This window comes from Balaenoptera musculus, chromosome X (genome assembly GCF_009873245.2).
Source record: "Balaenoptera musculus isolate JJ_BM4_2016_0621 chromosome X, mBalMus1.pri.v3, whole genome shotgun sequence".
In the NCBI taxonomy this organism is placed as follows: Eukaryota; Metazoa; Chordata; class Mammalia; order Artiodactyla; family Balaenopteridae; genus Balaenoptera; species Balaenoptera musculus.
In genome coordinates, this window is record NC_045806.1 from 101,133,748 (window position 1) to 101,158,049 (window position 24,302).

Consider the following 24,302-nt stretch of genomic DNA (forward strand, 5'->3'; position numbering starts at 1 on the left):
CCTGGGATCTGACCTCCTCCGATGCCCGAGCCTCAGCTCCCACCCCGCCCCGACCCCGCGGGTGATCAGACACGCCTCTCGGGCTGGTGAGTGGTGGTTGCCCTGATCCTCTGTGCGGGAATCTCTCCGCTTTGCCCTCCGCACCCCTGTTGCTGCTCTCCTCCGTGGCTCCGAAGCTTCCCTCATGCCCACCCCCTGTCTCTGCCAGTGAAGGGGCTTCCTAGTGTGTGGAAACTTTTCCTCCTTCACAGCTCCCTCCCAGAGGTGCAGGTCCCGTCCCTATTCTTTTGTCTCTGTTTTTTCTTTTGCCCTACCCAGGTACATGTAGATTTATTTGCCTTTTGGGAAGTCTGAGGTCTTCTGCCAGCGTTCAGTAGGTGTTCTGTAGGAGTTGTTCCACATGTAGATGTATTTTTGATGTATTTGTGGGGAGGAAGGTGATCTCCACATCTTACTCCTCCGCCATCTTGAAGGCCTCCCCCAGCAGCTTTATTTTGATATGCAACATAGTTGAGCCCCAAGCACAAGTCTTCCTGACTGACAGGCCCTGGTATTTTGTACAGGCCTTCCCCTCCTTCTTCAGCTCTGTGCTCTGCTTCTGATCTCAGGAGCCAACTCACTGAGGTGTTTTGCAATCTGTGAACAGTCCTTCAATCAGGTCCTGTAGTGTCTACAGAATCCCCCCAGTGTTTTTAAATACTGGGCCCTGGACATTCAGTCATCTTTCCCCAGTCTGTGCCCAGGCCCTGTTGTGATTTTATATGTCCAACGTATTTTATTGAGGTCTGGCAGGACTGGCATTTGTCAAGGGACAATTTTAGGCTGTGTTTTCCATGCGATCCAGTAATATAAGGAGCCATTGTTCCTCTCCTCCAAAGCTCTGCCAAATGTAATTATGCCATGTAAACAAATAAGCGCCTCCAGGTAATTCATATCACCAATTGCTTTTTCCATCAAACTCCTCAATGTGTCTGGGCCTCCAGAGATGTGTGGGGCAGCCTTTCAAATAGGGAAAACCCCACAGGGAAGACAAAAGCTGGCTTTTCTTTGCCCTAGTCAGAGGTAGGAATTCAACAATAGCACTTCTCAAACACAGCACTGGAAATTACTGATCTCTACCATGCAGTCTAGAGGTTAATCTGGACACAGAACTCTCTCTTTAAGGTGGAGAAGGATAATAGAACATCATTATCCACACCCCTGTCCTGAGTCTGCCCTCTCCTATCATGAGCTTTCCTTCTTCTCCTTTACATATTCATTTATTCAGCTGAATAGTAGTTCTCAACCTTGACTGCCTATTATAATCCATGGAGTTTCTCATAGAACATCTATCCCTGGGCCCCACCCACCCCTAGAGATCCTAACATTTTCTAAACACCTACTCTATGCTAGGTCCTGTGCCCTGCCTTAGGAGTAGAGGCAATTCAGTCATGATCCCTGCCACCATGTAGTTCATAGTCAAGGGACAGAGACAGAGACAGATAAATTAAAAAATATAATTCAGTGAGAAAATACAGTGTTAACTCCATGTTCTTCTCTTAGTCTAACTTGTTTCTCATAAAACTGTGCCAGTATGGGTAAGGTAAACATGGATTTTTTCAACAAGTCCTAGTATACAGGAGAAGGAGGCTTTCTTGGGTTCTTGGGTGACATAAATTGCGAATTAAAAAAAATACTAAAATGTACATGAATGCCCATAGAAATTTTATTTGTAATAGCCAAAAACTGGAAACAGCCCACTGTCCTTCAGTGGATGAATGGTTGCACAAACTGGCACATCCATACCTTGGAATACTACTTAGCAAGAAAAAGTAACGAGCTATGAATACATATGACAACCTGGATGAATCACCAAATTATGCTTAGTGAGAAAGGCTGCTCCTAAAAGGTTGCATCTTGTGTGATTCCATTTATACAACATTTTTGAAGCGACAAAATTATAGAGATGGAAGAATGTTTAGTGGTTGCTAGGGGTTAGGGAATTGGAGAGGGAGGGAGGTAAGTGTGGCAACATGAAAGATCCTTGTGGTAATGAAAATATCCTATATCTTCATTGTTGTGGTGGTTACGCAAGGCTATACATGTGATAAAATTATATAGAGCTAAACACCCACCCATACACATACTCAGACACAAATGAATACATGTATAACTAGTGAAATCTGAATAAGCACTGTGAATTGTACCAATGTCAATTTTTGGTTTTGATGTTGCATTATAGTTGTATAAGATGCTAATACTGGGGATACCAAGGAAACATTGCATGGGACTTCCCTATACATTTCTTGCAACTTTCTTTGAATGTATAGTGATTAAAAAAATAATAATATAAGAAGTTACTAACCAGAAATCAAAAGGATTAAAAGTGTTAGACACACTTATAAATGCAAAACCATAAATGGCTACATTAGGAGAAGCTGGGATTTTAGCTACTCTTTGATGTTATAAGGAAGACAAACAGTCCTCAGGGAATATTAAATTTAAAAAATAGATAAGTTTTATTGTTTTTTCCAATTAAAAAATGTTTCTTCAGGAAAATTTAAAACATGTAGTTCAAAAAAAGGTCTTTAGTAATCCTATCATTTTGAGATAATCATTTTTTTCAACATTTAGGGTATATATCTTTTCAATCTTTTTTCTATGCATAAAATTAAAAGAAAAAATTTCACACTCAGCAATAAATACATTTTTTTCTCTCTTTAAAGAGTCTTGTATTAATATGACCTTAATGTATATACAGTATTCTATCGTGTGGATGCAGAATGAATTATTTACCCAGTCCTCTATTCTGGATAGATTGTTTTCAAGTTTTTGGTATTATAAATAATAATCCTGCAATACACATCATTGTGCTTGCATCTTTGTATATATCTCTGGTTATTTCCTTAGTAAAAATTCTTAGGAGCAAAATTACTGGGTCAAGGATTATATAAAAATTTAAAGCTTTTGCTTTGTTTGGCTAAATTGCCAGCCAGAAAGGTTTTATGAATGTTCCATCTCTGTTTTTTCCTGAGCATATTCTTTGTTGCTAATGTTAGCAGCTGGGTAGTAGGCTGGGTAGACCCACTGTGGCAAATCTTCTGTTCCTTGGTACAGTGTTATAGGATCTGGCACAATGCTGGGTGCACACTAAGCCCTCAAAAATATTTGTTGATTTAACATCTTTCATAATGCATTCTTTGAAACTCTTATCTGCAGTTCGTGGAAACAAAATCGTCAAAATATTAGTGTGCTTTAACCCCGAGTTATATCACTGACATCTGGTAAAGAGTAAGGACTTGAGGGAACAAATAGGTACATTTTGATAGAGGGGAAGGACTTGGGAAAAGCCTGGAGGCTCTAAAGTGGGAAGCAGAAACCATCTGAGGTTTCTGGGAGCAGACTGAAGGGGTCTGAAAAACTGAGGTTTGAGGTTTGCTGGGAAGGGTAGTTGTTGGGAGGGTAGAAGAGAGGAAAGCTCTTGCCTGTTACCTGCTTCCCACAACTCCACTCCTTTAAGCACTCAGGGTGTTAATAGACCTGGTGGCCTTTATGTAAAACAGAGGGCAAACTTCTCCCAGCAGACGTCTGGGCATAATTTATTCTGAATTGTGCTTTTATTTTTCACTTGTAGTGAGGAAGGTACGGGTTTCATCTGTCTTTCTAAGTTTCCCTCTTTGTGTCTTGCATGTGGCTATTACCCATGGAGTGGGACCGGTGGCCAGAGAGAGGTCTGGGCTTCTCATCATTGCTGCTCCTTCCACCCTCTGCCTGAAATACAAAGAGGGTGGACCACCTCACAGGCCCCAGGGCTCTCTGGGAGGAGCCCACCGTGGTTTCAGAAAAGACTGGGACACGGTCAGTTCTATTTAATCACCAGATGTGATTAAATAATAACAATATGTAAGCACTCAAAAAATTATACCAGATTCTTCTTGGATAACTTTATGTCATCTTATTTAATCTTTTCTAACCTGGTAAGATAGATCCTTATTATCCTCATTTTACAGTTCCAGAAATGGACTTAATTTATTTACCTGGATCACCCAGCTAGTATGTTGTAGATCAGGTCTGATTCTAAACACCTGCTCCTAGCCACTGCCTGATTTGAAGCACACAGAGTGATGTGCTCTTCCTGAATCTATTTCCTCCATTGCATGTTTTATTTTCTTAGATTCCACCTTTGGAGATTCAATCCCTTGCCTCATGAAGGCTTTTCCTACCCAAAGATCCCTTTTAAAATGATATCTATTCAAAGGAGCAGCAGTGGCTTAAGCACATCAGATAACACTGGAGTGGAGGAAAATGGGCTGTTAGCTAATTCCCCCAAACAAAGGACATGGGAAATTAATTCAGTTTTCTCAAGGTAATCAGGGAGCTTTGGAGAATCAGGGACACAAAGATCCAAAGTAGGATAGATTAGATCCAGTATAAATTTTATATTGGTACCCTCAGAGGTTTGCTACCATTTAGAAAGCCAATCCTTTGGGGCCTACCCCATTGTTTCTGCATTCCAGATGATGTTATTAGCATATAAAGTAAACAATACATTTTAATTCTCGGAGGCCCCAATTCAACCTTCTGTAGCTTTTCTTGCCTCCTTCAAAGTTCCCTTTATTTCTCAAGGTTACAGGAAGATTCAATCATGTTTGTATATCATGAGGGAGTTTTTTCCCCAGCAGGTTGAGACAGCATACTGTCACAGGCCCTTTGATATTCTGGCTTTGCTGTACATTTTAATAGGTACTTGCTCAGACTAATCAATCATCTGTAAGATGTAACAGTAATATTGTTGAGTGCATGTTATATTCCAGACACTGTACTAAGCACTTTCCATGTGTGATCTCATTAAAGTCTCATGAGTCTGAGAACAAACACTGTCCCAGAAAAGGCCAACTTGTTCAAAGTCACAAAGATAGTAGCAGAATGAGGACTTAGTTCTAGTCTGACTTCAGAGTCTCCTAACTCTGCCTGTGGTAACTATAGTTACATAATAATAATAGATCTAAATACATAGGGGCTCCAAAAAAAGGTGGTAGGATATTTGGAAGGGCTGTTAGAGGTCATCTTGTCCAACCTGCACATTTCACAAACGACAGAACTGAAGCTAGACCAAATTGCCTGCCCAAAGGCTACAGTTATTGGCAGACTTAATAGACAACTTTAGCTTTTATGGTGAGCATCATTCTAGCAAAATCAATGGAGATCTAATTTATTTCAATCTTGTTTACCCAATATCCGTTTGTTATAACCAGGTTAGTCTCATCACTGACCTGGGCACATGTTTTGCTCATTTCTACCTCAGTAGCATGACCCACACTGGTCCCTTTGCCTGGGATTTATTCTTTCCAACCTATCTATTTTATTAATCCTTCAAGCCCCAGCTCAGTTTTCACCCCCTGCATGCAGACTTTCCTGCCCATTCTGGCTCATTGTAAAGTCATACAGCAGCCTGTATCATTCATTTGGCCTGTAATCACACATTAATGTGTACTTTCATTTAAATGTTCTCAGGTGTGTTTTTTCTTCCCCACAGACTGCCCTCCCCCAAGCTCATCAAGGACAGGAACCATATCACATAGTGTGCCTCTTTTGTAATCCTTTTGATTCCTAGAAAGCACTAGACACATAGTGGACATTTGAAGAATAATTCTTGAATGAATGAATGAATGAATGATGTAAGCAAGAAAAAAATGAAATGGTAAACTCTGCCATCTTGTGGCTATTGGTCTTCAGTGTTGCCATTGTCACAGCGTTTTTCAGTGTTGAAATTAGAAAAGTGGCACATGGCAAGAAACTAAGGTGATGGTGGCAAAGTGGGGAAGGTGTCTTTTTTTTCTTTTTTTCTCAATGTATCAGCAGCATGGTCACTGAAATGTTTTATATGAGAAAACAGAGACGGAGGGAAACCAAAAACTAAATTAACTGTGTACCTAAGGACTGAACACAGACCCAGGGAATAGTGATTGGATTTCCTCCCTGCTTTGAAAGGGACAAGTAATAGAAACTGTCCCAACATGTTCAACAGTCCAGAGCACTGATCAGATGACCAACCTACTTATTTAGGGGATCTATGAATAGACCTTTCATAACAGTCATCTGGTGAAGAGAATCTCTGCCTTGGAGTTAACCGTTCTAGGATCCAGTTCTTAGTTTTGCTGAGCAACATCTTCTCTTGTCTCAGTTTTCTTATTAGTTAATTTACTGCCCAGTTTAATCCTAGGGCTGTTGTGAGGCTCTGTGAGACTACAGGCAGGAAAATTCTTAGAAAAGTTTCAAAAAAGTGATATATATGTTTAACATTTCCATAAAAGAAAAATAATGTTTATACTTTACATTTGTATAACACCTAAACATCTGTAAAGTGCCTTTACAGCCATTATTTATTTTCAGTCTAGGAGGGAGGCAGGCAGGTGGGCATTATTGCCCTCAATTTAAGATGAAGTTCAGAGATTCATGTTTGGAGTAAATAAACACATATTGAGGACCTGTTACATGCCAGGCATGGTGATCGGTGCTTTCCAACTTCGGTTAGAGAAGTTAAGTGAGTTGCCCAAGATCACCTGGCTGGTAAATGGCTGAGTCTGTGCTCCAACCCAGGTCATCTGACTTCAGAACCCAGTGCTCAAGCACTACTGTCTTTCGGTCCAGTCTAATTAATCTCTGGGGCCATTTACATTTCATTGTTCTCTCTCTTGTGGAATGAAACATTTTGTTTCCTGTTAAAAATATTTAAGGTCTCAAAAGCAGGTGCCCCCAAAAGCACTTGGTGTGGGTTACTGTCCTCTACTTCAGGCAGTGGTGCTCCGCCCCGGTTGTACATTAACACTATCTGGAGAGTTAAAGCAATTACCCATGTCCTGGCCCCACAGCAGAGTAATTATTATACATCAGAGTCTAAGGGTGAAGCCTGGGAAAAAGTTTCCTTTTTCTTGTCTTTTAAAGCTAATTCGAAGGTGCAGCCTGGGTTGAGAACCACACTGCTCTAGCAGAAAGTCAGTGACTCAACATTCTAAGAGTCAGACCAACTTTCTCAGAGACTGGTCTTAGAGCATTCAATGGGGAAGAGGGAAGGGGAGTGAAAAAACATCTTAGAAATGTCATTTGTTGAGTCTGATTTTAGTAGTGCAAGCAAACTGAATAGCAGTGACAGAGGTAAATCATTAGAGCTAAAGAAGAACCAGGAAAGAGAAGGACATGGATCCCACTTTGAGGTAGAGAGAGAGATGGCAGACATCTCCTCACTTCAGAAGAGCAGACATTATGTCCCTATTAATTAATTAATTCATAAATCAAGTGTTTACTGGGCACCTCCTATATGTCAGGCACTCTTCTGGGTACTGGGGGTATAGCAGTGAACAAGCCAGATATAGAATTTAGAATCATGGAACTTTCACCCTAGTTGTGGGTGCAGGGGAATAGTTCCTCCACGGTGCCTTGGTGACCTTGAATGTCTCCACACAGGCCACATAGCCAAGGCTCAACAATGGTCTGACTCAAGCCTTAGAGGAATGCCCTGTAATCCTCTCTGGAACATGGCAAGATAAGCAATATTGTGAGGAGCTGTTACAAGACCATTTCTGATCCACCTCCCTATCCTGTGGGAGGCTACCGTGAAACTGTCTCATCTGCCTCTCTGCTTCTGGTAAGGCATAGAGCTTTCCACCATCACGGACACAATCCCTTTCAGTATAGCTGCAGTATAAGCGGCTTGGCTGTAGTTTAGATTTGGCTCCTCTGCAACAGTGACCCACTGCTCATGTCATCTGTCATCTGGCCCCTCCAATTCAATGTCATCCTGTGGGACTAGGGACGTGGGGTGCCGACACCATGATGATCTTGCTTTTGCTGCCTGTGTAAGTAATAAACTGTCTGTATCCATTGGGGCTCGTCGTCTTCCAATTGGCTGAATCCATGAAAGTGTGGTAAGTCAACCTAGCAGCTGCCAATGCATTGCTGCTTAGGGACTGCTTGACTACTTGATAGTAGGGACAGACCCATACCAATTACACAGAAAAACGAAATTACAAATTGTGATGCATACAATGACCCCTAAGTGAGCTTAGAAATCACCTAAATATTGGGGAGAAGGGACAAGCCTTACTTACTGATGAATTCCAAGTAAGAAATGTAGAAAAAATGAGAAAAATACAAAATCACCATTAGACAAATATCATAATAATAATTGTTGTGGATAAGATAGATGCTAACATCAGTGGGCAAAAGTTTGAGAAGAAATGGGATATTTGTGTAGTCTCAAAGTACCTCCCCCAAGATACTTACTGATTGCAAGGGGAAAAATAGTAACTTTACAGTGGAGAAACCCAGCGCCCTTAGTTCGTTCGAGAGGGAACATTTGGGGGTCAGATAACTAATGGAGTCCTGGCCCAGGAGTGGTTCATCATGGGTCTGCCGGGTGTATGGACCTACCTGATTGTCATTTCCCTAGTTCCAGACTGTATAACTAGACTGGAGAAATTCAGCAGTTGGCAGAACTCTCACATTGGTTCCCTGACCAGTAGAGTAAGAACTATTGTGGTAGGAAAGGCCAAATAGAAGCCTCAGAAATTCCTCACTCCCGCATATCAAGATAGTAAGTTAAGTAAGTGAATAAAATTTAAAAACCATTCTGCATCCCAGGGAGAATTGCAGAATTTAGTGCTCTCAACAACTTATACCGTGCAGTCCCCATCAGGTTCCTATTTAATTCACTAGTGTGGCCCCTGAAAAAAAAACAGATGAATCACGGCAGGTGACAAAATGAAGTACCAAAATTTTTACTAAGTAGTAGTACCAACTGCTGTGTCAAATGTGGTATCATCACTAGAGCAGATTAACATATGTGGCTATTGATCTAGTGAATGTGTTATTTTCTATACCCATTAGAAAGCAGATCAGAAAGTTTGCATTCACACGGTGTGGCTATCAGCACATGTGCTGAATGCTCTAATGTGCTGCCTAGATCTCCTTTCAGCAATGAAGATGTTATTCCCTCAGCTGCTGGGAGCGCATCTAGAAGATGGCCCTCAGGTGTCAGCTTTCCTTAGGGATTACCTCAGCTAAAGAAAAGTGCCTCACCCAAGGGAAGCCTACATCCGATGACTAATCAGTGCAGGGGTATAGAGGCCCAGGCCTCTTAACCCAGTTTGGGACAACCAGTTATTCTATTTCCAGAGCTTACCATGGGGTTGGTTGAGGTCTTTGTTTGGACTGCATTATAGCTTCACTGACCAATGCTGTCTCCTCCACTGCCTTTCCACAGGTGTTGATCCCAAGGGCACTCCCAAATTAACATCTCACGCACTAGTCCCTATCTCAGAGTCTGTTGCCTGGGGAACCCAGACTCTGTGATAGTTGGTGCCCGGAGTGGTCTGTGGAAGCACATGTTATGGGATTTTGGACCTGGATTACCCACTGCCTGGCTGGCATTGAAGACGCCATACTGGTGGTAGATGGAGCATGGATATTCCCTGATACAAGGTCACAGTGCAGTTAAAACTTTCGTTGGTGCAAGGGAATATATTAGCTATTGGCTTATATATATTTGAGAAATATGGGGAGACTAGTAATCTGTAAAAGAATAGAATTTGGTGGTTATTCTAAGTTTGATTGACACTCTGGGAAAAGATTACAAAAAGCTGAAAGCGATTAGTTGGCAATTTAAAGTTAAGTGTGAAAGCCATAGAACCTCTTTGGTAGCATATAAAGAGGCTGTCACTCCTGCAGCAGGATGAGAGAGAAAGGGAAGGACCAGGCCCAAGACTTAGTCATAAGGGTAGTCAATCTTCAAAGGTAGTTAAAATCCCAACTAAGGCAGGTCTGCAATGCCAAGGTCAGGGCTCTGGTGGGGAAAGAATGAGACTGACATATGAAAAAGGGACTTCTGGGCCTTGAAAACCTTGAATTTCTGGATTCCCTTGACCCTCTGAGCCTGTAGAAGTGGCCCATTCCTCCTTATTAAGAGCTAGCATGCCTCATTTGCTTGAACACAATACAGAGGCCTCTCCCTTACAAGACAATATGTGCCTGCCCCCCTCAGGGTTTGCCTCCCCACCTCCCCACCTTGCTTCTCCAATAACAAGGGTTAAATCACCATGTAATCCAACTGGGGATGTGCTATGCTGCTAAGATAGGAAAGGGACAATACCCTGATAAAACTGCAGCATCTGTCAAAATGTATCAGTGGGAGCTGGGACAGTAGGTATGGGCAAAGATTTTGCTAAACCATGAAGGGGTAGAACACAAGTTTGGATAAAAGATAGTTTATAAATATAGGAATATTCTCCTGGGATACAGGATTTAACACCCTGGCAAGGACCCTGTATAACGATAAAAACACACCTAGAAGGTTGGATCCTAGAAGCATGGAAAACATGTTGGTTGATATTAACTTTGGGTAGAAATGCCTGAACTGCCATGACAGACAGTGGCTTAGAAGGCTCAGAGTGGACCCTGGGAGTGGATATGTTATGTGAGGCCAGAAGATCCACTGGAGGATTAAGTTGCACATGAGGGCTCAGGGAACAAACACACTGTTCACCAAGGCCATGAGGAATGTGCTGGTGAGAGGGCACCAGCATCACTAAGAAGTTCATGTGCAGGCCACATGCAGGCCAGGGTGGATAGTAGGAGAGGCAATCACAGAGTTAGGCTCATAACTAGCAAAGGGGGTGATGGGGAAACTGAAGTAATAGAGGCCAGGTGGTTATGCTCAACTGCTAGAAGCTAGGTGGATGCAACAATCATAATAAGGAACTAGGTCAGAGTGGCAGCCAAGGGGGCCTGACCCAGTGGGAGTTGAGGAGGTGGTGCATATCATATGATATCCCTAGGGGCAAAATAGATGGGCAGGCAACAAGGACACTGCTCAATCTGCAAAATCAAAAGCAATCAAGCTTGAATAATCAGGATGCTGAGAGCAGTTGCTCCAATACAAAGTCATGCCCTCTTGCTGAGCTTCTGGACATGAGAGTTTTCAGACCTGGAACCCATGGACTAAATGGGGGTCCAAGTCTCCAGGTAGAAAGGACCCTGCAATACCAGTGCAAGGCATATACATACATAAACTGCAAGTATATGTAGTAATGATTCCTTCCATCCTTTCCCAAAAGGACCCATGGCCGTTTATTGGGTACACTGGAGAAAGGGAACTCAAACATTTTGAGAACTGTTGGACTGATGGGCATGGGGGTACAAAAGGCCTTTTCCTCGAGTTGGGGGAGGGGTGCTCTGTAGTGCAATGTATACTCCAGAGGATCTCTGTGGGGTCAGGTTGAAGCTAGTCTCCAGCTAAGACCAAATTCTTGCCAACTTTTCCCCCCTGGTTCTCTCTTGCCTGCCTTACTCCCTTCTCCTGAGAGCATCTCTCCAATGAATCACGTGCACAAGAATCCTTGCCTCAGGCCCTGCTTCTAGCAAACCCAACTTAAGACAAACTGTGTCCATTCATACAGGAAAGATTCATAGTAATCCACAGGATGGTTGTGCCCTGATACATTTAACCATTTTCCAAGTGATGGATTTATCTAGTCTTTTTCTATTACAAACAGTGCTTCACTGAACATTCTTGCATTTGACTCTATATGTCCCATATGTTCTCAAACCTCTTTATGTAACTTGTCTTCAGAAATGCTCATCTAGGATTTCAGGTAGTCCCAAGAGAGCTATGAACATTAGTTTTGTGGACTATGGCTATATTCCAGGAAACTAATTACCTAAGGTAAATCATAAAAGAGTCCATGAATTATGGAGCTACACAAAGGTATTCACAAAGCATCACAGATTAAGGAGATGAAAAGGAAGAAGGATGGCTGGAGAAATAAGTTGAGTTAGTGAGAATAGTCCAGATAAGCTTTGAGGAAGTGGTTAGATTTAAGTAGCATTTAGGAGTACCCTTACTAAAGGAAAATTAGAGTATTGAGGTTAGGTAATATTCAGTGGCAAACACATGGTTGAATGTTCTGGTTAATTAGGAGACTGAAGAGATGAGGCAAGGGACTAAAGTGAGGATCTTAAAGTGCAATATTGGAAATTACAACCAAAATGGCTAAACTGAACAGGTGTACCTAGGAATGAACTATTAATGAATACAAATGCCTAAGAATCGTTTTTCTTGAACTTATTTCCTGTAGTGCTTTTCTGAAAGAACACCATGCTCTTTTCTAAGCTTATTTTTTCTTTGTTTTGATCATCATTCCTCCCTTACTTCCTGCCGTCATTGCCAAGATCCAGGAGGCAAAGATAGGCAAGAGAGCATGTCATGGATCATAGGACAAGCTGTGTGACTCCAAACAAAGGTTGGAGCACAGAAACCCTGCCTTGGCTATGCTCTTACACAAATGGGTCACCTGGCCTATTTTTTAAAAACTGGATCCATTAATATGACAATGTCCATTTTGTGATTGTTCCACTTTATGGTGTTCCTATGACATGCTGCTTTTACTCCCATAATATCACTGTTTTCTTCCTATGACATGCTGCTTTTACTCCCATAATATCACTGTTTTCATTCTGATTTGCATTATAGTTAAATTATTTACTATTCTGAGGTCACAGAGTTGTGGCATATGGGACACCTTTGGCCCATAGATGTGCTGTATTAAGCTAACATGTGTTCACATTTAAAAAGATAGTTGCCAATATTTCAAAAATAGGAGGGTTCATACAAAAACATGGATTCCTTAATTCTGCAAAAACGGAATCTGGCACATAGAGCCCCCATTTCCTCATGACAACAACTGACTGGAACTGAGCAGTGGCTGCCCTTGTTATCAACTTGACATTGAATCTGAAAGTCTGTTACTGTTTTTTATAGAACAGAACTGGCATTGTTGTTCTTCTAGCGACATTAAGAAAGTGAAATCTTTTTCTATATCCAGTTTCTATAAAAATTGGGAAAACAATAGCTAGACTTAGAGGGGAGAGGACTGTTGATTCAAGAAATAAAGGACAGAAGTGGGCTGAAGACTAGGTTAGGCTAGGGATGGAGAACTTGGACAAAACTGCTGAGATGGCGGAGGGAGAAAGTGGAGAAGGTAGTTGGGTCACTCCTCTTACCAGGCTTCTCATGGGGAAACCACTCCTAGGGCATATTGTACTGTTTCTCTGCCTTCAACTGAAATTTTCATTGAGTGCCTGCATGCTACCAGGCACTGGGGATATGGTCATGAATAAAGGACACGTAGCCCCTGCTCTCCTGGAGCTCACCGTTGACTTGGGGAGCCAGACGTTAATAAATATTATGAGGGAAAATAAGAGGGTGCTAAGAAAACAAACACTAAAGAAACTTTTCCTCAAGGTCCATCCATGTTGTTACAAATGTCCTTCTTTTTCATGGATGAATAATACTCCATCGTGTGTGTGTGTGTGTGTGTGTGTGTGTGTGTATGCACACACTGTTGTATGTATGTATATATATATGTGTGTGTGTGTGTGAGTGTATATATATATATATACACTCCATTGTATGTATGTATGTATATGTATATATATATATACACACACACATGTGTGCATGTGTGTTTGTGTGTATAAATAGCACATCTTCTTTATCCTTGAGGACATTATGCTAAGTGAGAGAATTCAGACAGAGATAGACAAATACTGTATGACCTCACTTATGTGTGGAATCTAAAAAAGTCAAACTTTTTTTTTTTGGCCAGGCTGTGAGGCATGTGGGATCTTAGTTCCCTGACCAGGGATCAAACCCGGGCCCCCTGCATTGGGAGCTCAGAGTCTTAACCACTAGACCACCAGGGAAGTCCCTCTCTCTTTTTTTTTTTTTTTTTGATTCAATTAATCAATTGTATGGCCGACCACAAGGGTGTGGCTGTTCTTTTTTAATTGAAGTATAGTGTTGTACAATATATCCTTGTAGCTTATTTTATACCTAATTGTTTGCACCTCTTGCTCCCCCACCCCTATATTGCCCCTCTCCTCTTCCCTCTCCCCACTGGTAACCAGTAGTTTGTTCTCTATATTTGTGAGTCTGCTTCTTTTTTGTTATATTTACTAGTTTGTCGTATTTTTTAGATTCCACATATAAGTGATAACATATGGTATTTGTCTTTCTCTGTCTGAGTTACTTCACTTAGTATGATCATCTCTAGGTGCATCCATGTTGTTGTAAATGGCAAAATTACATTCTTTTTAATGTCTGAGTAGTATTCCATTGTATGTATGTACCACATCTTCTTTATCTGTTCCTCTGTTAATGGAAACTTAGGTTGTTTCCATACCTTGGCAATTGTAAATAATGCTGCTATGAACACTGGGGTGCATGTATCTTTTCGAATTAGTGTTTGTGTTTTTTAAAAAGCCAAACTCTTAAAAACAGAGAGTAAAATGGTGGTTACCAGGGGCTGGGGTCGGGGTGGTAGGACAGGAAAGATGTTTAAGGATACAAACTTGCAACTAGTAGTAAATAAGTCCTGGAGATCTAATGCATAGTACAGTGAATATAGACAACAAGACTGTATTATAATCATTACACTTGCTAAGAGACTCGAACTTAATTATTCCAACCACTAAAAAGAAAGGATAATTATGTGACATGATAGAGGTACTAATTTTTGCTACAATGGCAATCATACTACAATATATAAATGTATTAAATTAACATGTTGTACACCTTAAATTTACACAATGCTGTATGTCAAATATATTTCAATTAAAAAAAAGGAAAATTTTCCTAATCTAGGAGAAAGTTTCCCTGTGTAAGTGACACTTAAATTGGGGCCTGAAGTAAATAGGAGTTAGGCAAATAGGAGGGGATAGAGCTTTATAGACAGAGGGAACAGCATGTGCAAATACCACAAAACAGGCAGGAGTTCGGCACCACTGAAGACCTGACAGAAGGTCTTGTTGTTTCAGAGAGGAGAGTGGCTGGCAATGAAGCTGGAAGCATCCATGAGGCCACTGCACAGCCTTGGACGCTGTGGGAGGGAGTCTGGATCTTGTCTTCAGAGCAGCAAGAGTCACCAACAGGTTTTAAGCAAAATGCGCCATGATACAAATTTTGTTTTAACACTTGCTTCAGCCACCCAGCAGTGAGTCCTTGTCCACAGAAAGCTTATCATTCTCACTGTTTTCTATGGTTAAAGCAGCTAAAGGTTTTTCCCACAGAGGATTTAAAAATTTTTTTCTTCAGAAATAATAATTGCAGCACAAATCTCTGACAACTGTGGACAATATGTCTTTCAGGAGATCTAAAATAAGTCTGGGAAAAACCTCCACTCTTCTCTGGCTCACTGGCCATATTGGAACCAATGGGAGTGAGGAGAGGTGTATTTTTCAGTCAAGTCAATTAATTTTAAAATTTAGAGGAGTACAAACAAAATCATTTTATTAATTAAGTCCTGCTCATTTGCCCTTGGATGTGTTTTTCCTACATGTCTCTGACATTCTAGTCTCACAGCTACTGGCCTTGTTCAGGCCCTTATTACCTACATGTGAATCATGGTCCCCTCACTATGCTCCCTACCCATCTTCCAACCATTACATGCTTGAGCTGGGACCCATCAGTCATTTTTCCCCTGCTGGCAGGCCTGCCAATCCCATCACCATGTCATCCTGCAGCTCAGAAAACCCTAACAGCTCTCCCACTGTCTACAGCAGGGTTTCTAAAGTGTGGCTCATGACTCTGCTCAAATATATGTGTTTGCTTTCATTTGCATAAAACATCTCTGGAAGGAAATGTAAGGAACTGATAAAATTGATTGCCTTCAGGGAAGAGAATGAGTTGCTGGGTGCATGGTGGGAAGGAGACTTCTCTTTATATAATCCTTTATAGGTTTTGAATTTTGAAACCTGTGATTTTTAGTATTTTTTTAAATTAAGAAGTATGGTTCAGGAGTGTATTAGTTTGCTAGGGCTGCTATAACAAAATACCAGAGATTGAATGGCTTAAACAATAGAAATTTGTTTTCTCATAGTTCTAGAGGCTAGAAGTCCAAGATCAAGGTATCAGCATGTTTGGTTTCTGCTGAGGCCTGGCTCCTTGGCTCGCAAATGGCCATCCTCATATGGCCTTTCCTCTGTGTGTGCATATTCCTGGTGTCTTTTTTGTGTGTCCAGATTTCCTCTTCTTATATGGACACTAGTCAGATTGGATTAGGGCCCACTCTAGCAGCCTCATTTTATCTTAATCACTTCTTTAAAGGCCCTACCTCTAAGTAACAGTTACATTCTGAGGTACTGGGGGTTAGGGTTTCAGCATATGGTTTTGGGGGGGCCATTATTCAGCCCCTAACAATGAGCCATGTGCACTAGAAACATCTGTAGTGCTTGTTGAGAATGTTGAAATCCTGTGCTCCATCCCAGATCCACTGATTCAGAATCTACTTATCATGAGTCTGAGGTCACGTGGGTTGTTTGACTCCAGAATCCCTCAGTTTGGCAGGACTTCACATTCTCTCCTCACCGAAGTACTTGTGTCTGAGGGGAAGTCATGCTTCCTCCTTTGTTCCTATCAATCCTTGGACGGAGGAATTCCACTCTCTCATTCCACTTCTATTAACCACTTGGCCCAGGTCTTTGCTCCTGGTATGCACACTACCTCTGCTTTATAACCCTGGATGTATCATCTTGTCCAACTTCCACAAGATCAGAGGCATGTACTACTGTCCACTCTGTTTCAGTTGCTTTAAATGGAACTCACATTTTTACATGTGTGGGAACATCAATAATAATAGGAGTAGGACTACTATCCCACATTTATTGCATGCTACTATGTTTCAGGAATTATGTTAAAATTTTATATTATCTCATTTAATCTTTACAATAAAGCTATGGAATTAGTTACAGTCATCTCCATTTTATGGATGAGAAACAAGATCAGAGAGGTTAAGTTGGTGAAGATGGCATAGCTAGTAAATGGCAGACTCTGGACTCTAACCCAGGCCTGTGTACCTCTAAAGTCCATGTTTTTCTATTACCATGATGGAGATTTTTGCCTCTAGGTTCATGAGAAATATTGGTCTGTAATTTTCTTTTTTCGTACTGTTTTAGTCTGGTTTTGGTACCAAGGTAATGCTGGACTCATAAAATGCACTGGCAATTGTTTGTTCCTCTACTATTTTTCTGATAGAGATTGTGTAGAATTGATGTTATTTATTCTTTAAATGTTTAGCAGTGAAACCATCTGGGCCTAGAGATTTCTTTTTTGGAAGGTTTTAAAAATATGACTTCAATGTCTTTAATAGTTATAGAAATATTCAGGTTATTTCATCTTGGATGAATTTCCATAGTTTGTGTTTTTTGTGGAATTTGCCTGTTATATCTAAGTTGTCAAATTTATGTGCATAGAGCTGTTTGTAGTACTCCCTTATTTTCCTTTTAATGTGTGAGGCATTTCTACTGATAGTCATTCTCTGATTTCTGGTATTGATATTTGTCTTATCTTCCTTCCTTTATCAGTCTTTGTCAGGTTATTACTTCTATTAATATTTTAAATTAATTAGCTTGATTTTCATTTATCTTCTCTATTATTTTGTTTTTAATTTCATTAGTTTTTCCTCTTATCTTTATTATTTCCTTCCTTCTGTTTGCTTTGGATTTATTTCATTCTTCTTTTTCTAGTTTCTTCTTCCTTCTGTTTGCTTTGGATTTATTTCATTCTTTTTTTTTCTAGTTTCTTTTTCTAGTTTCATTTTCTTTTTTCTTTTTTTTTTTCTTTTTTTTATTTTTTAAACATCTTTATTGAAGTATAATTGCCTTACAATGGTGTGTTAGCTTCTGCTTTATAACAAAGTGAATCAGTTATACATATACAATATGTTCCCATTTCTCTTCCCTCTTGCATCTCCCTCCCTCCCACCCTCCCCATCCCACCCCTCTAGGTGGTCACAAAGCACCGAGCTGATCTCCCTGTGCTATGCGGCTGCTTCCCACTAGCTATCTATTTTACATTTGGTAGTGTATATATGTCCATGACACTCTCTCACCCTGTCACATCTCACCCCACCCCCTCCCCATATCCTCAAGTCCATTCTCTAGTAGGTCTGTGTCTTTATTCCCGTCTTGCCACTAGGTTCTTCATGGCTTTTTTTCCCCTTAGATTCCGTATATATGTGTTAGCATACTGTATTTGTTTTTCTCTTTCTGACTTACTTCACTCTGTATGACAGACTCTAACTCCATCCACCTCATTACAAATACCTCCATTTCATTTCTTTTTATGGCTGAGTAATATTCCATTGTATATATGTGCCACATCTTCTTTATCCATTCATCTGTCGATGGACATTTAGGTTGCTTCCATGTCCTGGCTATTGTAAATAGAGCTGCAATGAACATTTTGGTACATGACTCTTTTTGAACTATGGTTTTCTCAGGGTATATGCCCAGTAGTGGGATTGCTGGATTGTATGGTAGTTCTATTTGTAGTTTTTTAAGGAACCTCCATACTGTTCTCCATAGTGGCTGTATCAATTTACATTCCCACCAACAGTGCAAGAGGGTTCCCTTTCCTCCACACCCTCTCCAGCATTTATTGTTTCTAGATTTTTTGATGATGGCCATTCTGACCGGTGTGAGATGATATCTCATTGTAGTTTTGATTTGCATTTCTCTAATGATTAATGATGTTGAGCATTCTTTCATGTGTCTGTAGGCCATCTGTATATCTTCTTTGGAGAAATGTCTATTTAGGTCTTCTGCCCATTTTTGGATTGGGTTGTTCGTTTTTTTGTTATTGAGCTGCATGAGCTGCTTGTAAATCTTGGAGATTAATCCTTTGTCAGTTGCTTCATTTGCAAATATTTTCTCCCATTCTGAGGGTTGTCTTTTGGTCTTGTTTATGGTTTCCTTTGCTGTGCAAAAGCTTTTAAGTTTCATTAGGTCCCATTTGTTTATTTGTGTTCTTATTTCCATTTCTCTGGGAGCTGGGTCAAAAAGAATCTTGCTGTGATGTATGTCATAGAGTGTTCTGCCTATGTTTTCCTCTAAGAGTTTGATAGTGTCTGGTCTTACACTTAGGTCTTTAATCCATTTTGAGTTTATTTTTGTGCATGGTGTCAGGGAGTGTTCTAATTTCATACTTTTACATGTATCTGTCCAATTTTCCCAGCACCACTTATTGAAGAGGCTGTCTTTTCTCCACTGTATATGCTTGCCTCCTTTATCAAAGATAAGGTGACCATATGTGCGTGGGTTTATCTCTGGGCTTTCTATCCTGTTCCATTGATCAGTATTTCTGTTTTTGTGCCAGTACCAAGCTGTCTTGATTACTGTAGCTTTGTAATATAGTCTGAAGTCAGGGAGCCTGATTCCCCCAGCTCCATTTTTCGTTCTCAAGATTGCTTTGGCTATTCGGGGTCTTTTGTGTTTCCATACAAATTGTGAAATTTTTTGTTCTAGTTCTGTGAAAAATGCCAGTGGTAGTTTGATAGGGATTGCATTGAATCTGTAGATTGCTTTGGGTAGTAGAGTCATTTTCACAATGTTGATTCTTCCAATCCAGGAACATGGCATATCTTTCCATCTATTTGTATCATCTTTAATTTCTTTCATTTTCTTTTTTCTAGTTTCTTGGGAGCTCATATTATTGATATGAGACTTTTTCTCTTTTCTAATATAAGCATTCAATGCTATAAATTTCCCTCTAAGGATTGCTTTAGCAGAATTTTGATGTTTTACTTTCATTTTCATTGTTTTATTATTTAGTAACCCTAGTTAAATTTTCCATCTGTTTCTCTCAGTATACAGTTTTGAAAAAAATCTATTGCTATTTCTTCAAATTTACTCCTCTTCTGCAATGTCTTATTTGCTTTTAATCTGTCAAGTGTACTTTTCATTTCAGATGCTGTTATTTTTCATCTCTAGAAGCTCCTTTTGAGTCTTTTTTATATCTTCTATTCCTCTTCTCATTGTGCTCGTGTTTTTCTCTACCTTCTTAAACATATGCAGCATATTTATAACAGCTGTTTTAATGTCCTTGTCTGCTGTTTCCATCATCTTGGTCATATCTTGATCTCTTTCTGTTGACTTTTTTCCTCATTAGGGGTCATATTTTCTTGCTTCTTTGTATGCCTAGTAACTTTATATTGAACACCAGACATTGTTAGACTTTAGCTGTTGGTTGCTGGATTTTGTTGCATTCCTTTAAATAATGTTGGATTTATTTTTCTGATACACAGTTAAGCTACTCAGAATTAGTTTGATCCTTTCAAGTCTTGCTTTTAAACTTTGTCAGGACAGGTTCAGAACATTCTTTAGACTAGGGTTAATTTTGTCCCCCTACTAAGGTACCATCCTTCTGAGGATTCCACTGGATGATCTGTGTATTAGGAGATCTTTCTATTCTGGCTGGTTAGGACATGGAGTGTTACCAGCCTTATGTGAGCTCCAGGAGTTATTCTAATTACTCTTTTCTGTGGGTTTCTTTCCCTGGCCCTGGGTATTTTTCTCTCACATCTGTGCAGGTCAATACTCAGCCAAAGACTTAAGGGGACCCTTTTGCATATCTCTAGAGCTCTTTCTCTGTGTAGCTCCTTCTTTTCTGATAGTCTACCCTACAAATTATAGTTGCCTTGGCCCCCCTGAACACCAGTCTCTCTGTCTACTCAACTCAGTGAGACTGCTGGGCTCTGTTTGGGTTCCTTCTCCTTGCACTGCATCCTGGAAACTGCCTCAGTGCAGTCACCTGGTGCAGTTGTAGGGCTCACTTTGTTTCTACACGCTTGGGACTTGCAGTCCTTCACTGCTTGTTGCCCAATGTCCGAAAAACATTCTTTCATGTATTTATACAATTTCATAGTTTTCAAGGTGGAAGGGTATCCAGTTCCTGTTAATCCATCTTGGCTGGAAGCAGAATTTAATTAACTGAATTTTAACTTTTGTTTTTCTTACCTTGCTATGCTTAGCTTTTAGGAGAATGAAGCAAAGAATACAAATACAGGCTGTATCTGAAATTTATTTTAAAAATTAATTTGTACAGCATGTCCTAGGCTCAGTCCACACTCAGCTGATCTGAGAACTATATGCCCTAGATGTCCCTAATTTTTCATAATTGATAGCAATGACCCTTAGGCTCTTGGCCAGTAGAAAAATACTGTGTCTCACCCAGAGTCTGCTTACTAAGAAAGGATGAGCTCAATTTTATAAAGTCTTTCTAAGGGGGGTGTGCTTGGTTGTGGGGAATAATCCAAAGGGGTTTCTGCTTAACACTTAGTTGCTAGAATATTCTATTGCCCAAAAGAATTGCTCCAAACTTTCCAGTTAGTACAGATTTTTCCTGTACTTGACATTTATTACCTAGTTTATCATCTCCACATACAGTTGCTTCTTACCCTCTACTGTTCTTCCTCACCATCAGTGCCCCTTCCCCACAGACACCATCTTTTTCCTGGCCCCAACATGTTAGAAGCTGAGCTATGTATCCCCAACTCCTGTTAGGCATTAATCTTAATATAACCCTAGCTGTACTTTATGCTGCCCTCTGCCATGGTCCCTCTACAGGCTGGTTTTCTCACTGAGTTTTTTTTTTTTAATTAATTTTTATTGGAGTATAGTTGCTTTACAATGTTGTGTTAGCTTCTACTGCACAGCAAAATGAATCAGCCATACATATACACCTATTCCCTCCATTTAGGACACTACAGTGCTTTAAGTAGAGTTCCCTGTGCTATACAGTATGCTCCCATCAGTTGTCTATTTTATACATACTATCAATAGTATATATGTGTCAATCCCAATCTCCCAATTCCTCCCACCCCACCCCTTTTCCCCTTGATATCCATACATTTGTTTTCTTTGTCTCTGTCTCAATATCTGCTTGGCAATTAAAGTCATCTATCCCATTTTTCTAGATTCCACGTATATGCATTAATATACGATATTTGCTTTTCTCTTTTTGACTTACTTCACTCTGTAGGACACTCTCTAGGTCCATCCACCTCTCTACAAATGACCCAATTTTGTTCCTTTTTATGGCTGAGTAATATTCCATTGTATATATGTGCTACATCTTATTTATCCATTCCTCTGCTGATGGACATTTAGGTTGCTTCCATGTCATGGCTATTGTAAATAGTGCTGCAATGAACATTGGGGTGCATGTGTCTTTTTGAATTATGGTTTTCTGTGGGTATATGCCCAGTAGTGGGATTGCTGGGTCATATAGTAGTTCTATTTTTAGTTTTTTAAGGAACCTCCATACTGTTCTCCATAGTGGCTGCATCAATTAACACTCCCACCAACAGTGCAAGAGGGTTCCCTTTTCTCCACACCCTCTCCAGCATTTATTGTTTGTAGATTTTTTGATGATGCCCATTCTGACTGATGTGAGGTGACACCTCATTGTAGTTTTTTTTAAATTTTTTACTATCTCCACTTTTTTAAAATAATTATTTATATTTTTATTTATTTTTGGCTGTGTTGGGTCTTCGTTTCTGTGTGAGGGCTTTCTCCAGTTGCAGCAAGTGGGGGCCACTCTTCATCGCGGTGCGCGGGCCTCTCACTATCACGGCCTCTCTTGTTGCAGAGCACAGGCTCCAGACGCACAGGCTCAGTAGTTGTGGCTCACAGGCCTAGTTGCTCCGCGGCATGTGGGATCTTCCCAGACCAAGGCTCGAACCCATGTCCCCTGCATTGGCAGGCAGACTCTCAACCACTGCACCACCAGGGAAGCCCCCTCATTGTAGTTTTGATTTGCATTTCTCTAATAATTAGTGATGTTGAGCATCCTTTCATGTGTTTGTTGGCAATCTGTATATCTTCTTTGGAGAAATGTCTATTTAGATCTTCCACACATTTTTTGATTGGGTTGTTTGTTTTTTGATGTTGAGCTGCATGCTCCAGCTGCCGGCGACGGCCGGGTATGGGCCCGACGCTCCAGCGCCATCCATTTTCAGGGCTAGTTGATTCGGCAGGTGAGTTGTTACACACTCCTTAGCGGATTCCGACTTCCATGGCCACCGTCCTACTTCTCACTGACTTTGGAATATGTTTTACTCATTTGGAATTTTAAGTCTATGCCCATGCTATTGCCACTTTCTGCAGTGTCCTTTGCCACCACAACTTTTGGCCATCCTTCAAAGGTCAACACAAGTTGCACGCAGCCATCTTTGCCTTCAACTCCATCAAGTGTACCCTTTCAATCTGAATCATTCACTTAGGGACTTAATGCCTTGCCAGGGTTCCTGAAACTATTGCTCATGCATACAGCTTGTCTCCACAATTACAATGTAAACTCCTGGCGAGTAGAAACTGTTTAGAGGTGTTCTTATCTTTCTTTGTACTCCAACTCCAGTATCTAGTATTTTGTTATGCTCATGGTAAAGTAAGCCCCCAAACAATAATTTTTTTGAATGAGCAAATGAATAGAGAAATAAAAGAGCACTCTGAAATCTTTAAAATGAATAATAACAAAAGCCAACATTTACTAAACACTTACTCTGTGCCAGGTTTTTGCTAAGGACCATACATAGACTATCTTATTGAATTTCTCTCTCTTTTTAGAGGGATCAGCATTTCTTTCTTTTTTATTGAAGTATAATTGACATACAACATAATATTAGTTTCAGGTGTACAACATAATGATTTTATATTTGTATACATTTTGTTTTTATTTATTTTTATTTTTTTATTGAAGTATAGTTGATTTACAATGTTGTGGCAGTCTCTGCTGTACAGCAAAGTGACTCAGTTATACACATACAGACATTCTTTTTTTATATTCTTTTCCATTATGGTTTATCACAGGATATTGAATATAGTTTCCTGTGCTATACAGTAGAACCTTGTCGTTTATCCATTCTAAATGTAATAGTTTGCATCTACCAACCCCAAACTCCCAGTCCATCCCTCTTGTATACATTTTGAAATGATCACACAATAGATCTAGTTAACATCCATCACCATACAAAGTTACAAAATTTTTTTCTTGTAATGAGAACTTTTAATATTTATTCTCTTAGCAACTTTCGAATATACAATACAATACTATTAGTTATAGTCACCATACTGTACATTACATCCTCTGACTTATTTATCTTATAACTGGAAGTTTGTACCTTTTAACTCCCTTCACCCACTTTGCCTGCCCCCATCCCCCACCACCAATCTGTTCTCTGTATCTATGAGCTTGGTTATTTATCTACTTATTTATTTATTTATTTATTTGATTCCTAAAGGAATCAGCATTTATTTCTTTTAAAAATGTTACAGTAAAGTCAAGTGGGATAGAATGGTTTTAGCAATTATCTATATCTATTTCTATCTGTACATCTACATCTATATCTTTCTATCTATATCTGTATCATCTATTTCTGTATCTATCCAGGGTTTGCCATTATATGTTAATTACAACAAGGGGGGAAAGAGAT

At 40.1% G+C, this 24,302-nt stretch overlaps 1 long non-coding RNA gene across 2 annotated transcripts; it reads left to right on the plus strand.

Annotated features, from left to right (window-relative positions):
- The first annotated feature begins 558 nt into the window (after window positions 1–558).
- On the plus strand, window positions 559–22,860 carry LOC118888858. Of its 2 annotated transcripts, XR_005018374.1 has the most exons (3): window positions 559–587; window positions 13,707–13,712; window positions 22,777–22,860. It is a non-coding gene; the product is annotated as an uncharacterized LOC118888858 (long non-coding RNA). The 2 variants fall into 2 exon arrangements; XR_005018375.1 differs by lacking the exons at window positions 559–587; window positions 13,707–13,712 and adding an exon at window positions 20,427–20,461.
- Window positions 22,861–24,302: the final 1,442 nt, after the last annotated feature.